Raw genomic sequence first — 3,231 nt, forward strand, 5'->3', positions numbered from 1 at the left:
ACCTGGGCGTGCCACAGAGCCGCATTCAGGATGAGACATCTATAAAGGATACTCTCCGAAGCAGATACAAACGTCTCATCCGACAGATTTGGTCTTCCGAACAATATGCAACAATATGCTGCTTGATGGTCAGCAGCTTTGACTTGTTAAGTGTGTGAGAACGGGTTCGGAGTTCGCGTGCGAACTTTCGAACCTTGGCGGTAAAATTCCTGTCAGATGTGATGTAGTCAATCACACATTGAATGTGGGACGCATACTGTCTTGCCCAGCCTATCTTTATGGCAATTTGATGCATTCGTCTTTTGGTCTTATGATCAGCCGTTGGTTTTGTTTTACGGTTCGCATCGGCCAAAGCTCTCGCTGCATTATACACACAATAATTGATAGCCCAGAGGTCGGATTCTCCGGAAAAATGTCCACGAAGCTCGTCATCCATTTCAGCCAGATCTTTAGGCTTGAGAGAAACCTTGGTGTTGATGTTTCTCCGGGTCGTAAAGCATTGCTCTTCATCTATTGGATGCCTGCCCGCGGTTGGTCTTAGTGTCGCCTCTCTTTCTTTGTTGCCGGCTTGTTCTAGGTGTGGTAGAGTAGGCGTTCCGCTTACATAGCCCCTTTCACGGAGTAGTTCAGCATGGTTTCGCAGACGTTGCTGTGAAAAGTGCGATAGCTCCGGGTGTTTCTCGCACCACAGAGCACGCAGCCGTGCCATGTAACCCCGTTCACGGGTCACACTCGCATCGTAGCAGTCTAGCAAGTCGTGATTCATTTGCTGCGTCTACCCAAAGGTCACGAGATCCCGCCGATCCATCGCATTGAATCCATTTTCATTGGCTCCCCCAGCTCTAGATTGGTCGGCATTGTTGGCCGACCTATTGTCGGGAGCCCTGCGCGTTCTGTTGTTTTGAACCGCACTTACTACATCTATGTTCGGTGTTGTCATTGTTGTTCCCACGAGAAGCTAGGGAAAGGGGTTCGTCCATCCTTGTAGAGCCCCGCATGCAAGGATAAGGCTGCTTACCCTGAGAGGTCGCCCGGTATCCCAGAGTCACCTTTCTAGACACCTCACCCAGGTGCCATTCAGGTTTCGGCACGATTTTCACACCACCGCTTGGGGGTTAATTCCTTCGGGACCACCCCTGGACAATTATCCGCGACTGCCTATTTATTTTTGTAACCATATTCAGCAGAAACCCTTGGTACAGGGACCCTCTATCCGCAACCCGAGGACGCGTTCGGTGGCTTTGTCATAGGCCCTTCGGTTTGATTCTATAGGAATCAAAACTGAACCGAAGTAATGCAATCAAGTGATCTGATGAGAGCAGTCTGCCCAGACATATTGGACAAATCCTGGTTTTTACCCCATCATTGACGGACTAGGTTGCAGTCAAGTACACAATAGGGGGACCTACAGCTTAAGGTGGATTCCGAACCACCAGAACCTCGGTATAGGTACATTGAAAAATTTCTAGAGGTACCGGTTCAGGGATCGAACCCCGGACCTCTGAGGTGAAGTCCGAGTGTCTAACCAACTCATTTTCGAAATTTTAGAAACCACTCTATGTTGAAGTAGGGGGGAAAAATATAATAATAGTATACTCTTGAAGGAAAAAGTAGTTTAATTTATTTATAAATTAAAAAAATTACGCGCATGCCTAAAGAATAAGCGCAAATAATGAGAAAAATAGCACACGTAGTGGGAGAACCACAATTAGTTTGCGTGCCGTACGCTTGATGACGGCTTAACGTTTCAGCGAGCGCGCCCTGTAATTTCCCCTGAGCGAGCGCTTGTCGTAAAATTTACGTAATTCGGGTTTTTCCAAGTTAACGAAAGAATTCCAAAGTGTTTCCACGTGAAACTGTAACAAAGTTTGTAAAATGAAAAGAGAAGCCCGATTCACCCCAGGTTATGTTCTAAGCCTATCAATAATATTGAACAACCCCTAAAATTCAACCCTATCACTTCTAGCGAAACAATTTCAAAGTGTGTCCATGTAAAACAGACATAACACTTTTTAGTTGAAAATAGTCGCACAAGTTACCTTAAAAAACTATGTTTTGTTCCCAAACCATCGATAATATTCGACAACCTCTTGACATTCACCCCTATCACCTTTCAACGAATGATTCTAAAATGTCCTCATGTAAAACAGCTGCAAAATTTTTAAATGAAAAATAGTCACAAGCGCCAGCTTTACAAATCCCCATATTATGTTTCCAACCCCACAATAATATTCCACAACCTCCTAAAACAACCCCTAATTCATATCTCATATTCGTTCGCCATATTTGATTCGAAATTTTGTTTTCTAAATTTTGATATCGGATTCGTATTCAGCGACCCAAAAAACCCCTGAGTAACGTAATTTGGCCCATTTTATACTTTTGGCCAGCCTTTCGCGATTCGGACCCACTGTGGAATGATATAAATCTGGAAAAATCAGATAAAATAGCACAGGATACGTAATATACCTACTTACACATAAAGACACGTATAACAAACAATTCTTTGCAAAGTCGTCTGTCTAGAGTTTAAAAAGAGCCTGATCTTGGAATAGGTGGACGCTCAGCGCATAATAATAAGTGGTTCGTGTAGGGTAGAGGTATTTAGGAATTTGTCGTAAATTTTGCTACAGCGGGCCCGCTGAAAGGTTAAGGGGAGTGTACGCTTATCAGACGGCAAGTTAGCGTACTTGTACTGTACATCTGTATAACATAACAATGGAAGAAGTGCATACAAAAATACAGGAAAATCGTACTTATCACTGTTTTGTGTCTAGGTGCTAAAAAACCTTTGAAATTATTTATGTGTCCCAAAAAAATTACAAGAAAAACGTAATTGAAAAAAGTTAAACGCAACACTCTGATTTCGGGTATATTTTGTTGTGGAGATCACTTTAACGTCAGCAATTATTTATTAATTTGTAATAATTTGTAATAATTGATTTCGTAATTCGAATAAGCGGCTGATCATAATACTTAATACTGTTTTTTGAAATTTTTGTGTTTACAGCGGGTGGAGTCTTCTAACCTCAAACCATGCAATATTTACGATGGCCTATGATTTTTTTTAACTCTCTGAAAGGAATATATTCAATTTATCCGACTAAAGAACGGATAAATACCGGTCCCGCAGAACCGTATTCCGTACAAAGTATTGCATTTTTTATATGTACCAATGGATTTTTGAGTTTTCTGTGTCCAACAATAATAACGAAGCAATATTAATAATGT

General features: G+C 42.1%; 1 protein-coding gene across 6 annotated transcripts in view; it reads left to right on the plus strand.

The window, feature by feature from the left end:
* Positions 1 to 3,231, plus strand: part of LOC117175984 (endoribonuclease Dicer) — a 357,463-nt gene that overhangs the window by 131,608 nt on the left and 222,624 nt on the right. The window lies entirely within an intron of this gene.

Source organism: Belonocnema kinseyi, chromosome 7, assembly GCF_010883055.1.
Source record: "Belonocnema kinseyi isolate 2016_QV_RU_SX_M_011 chromosome 7, B_treatae_v1, whole genome shotgun sequence".
NCBI lineage: Eukaryota > Metazoa > Arthropoda > Insecta > Hymenoptera > Cynipidae > Belonocnema > Belonocnema kinseyi.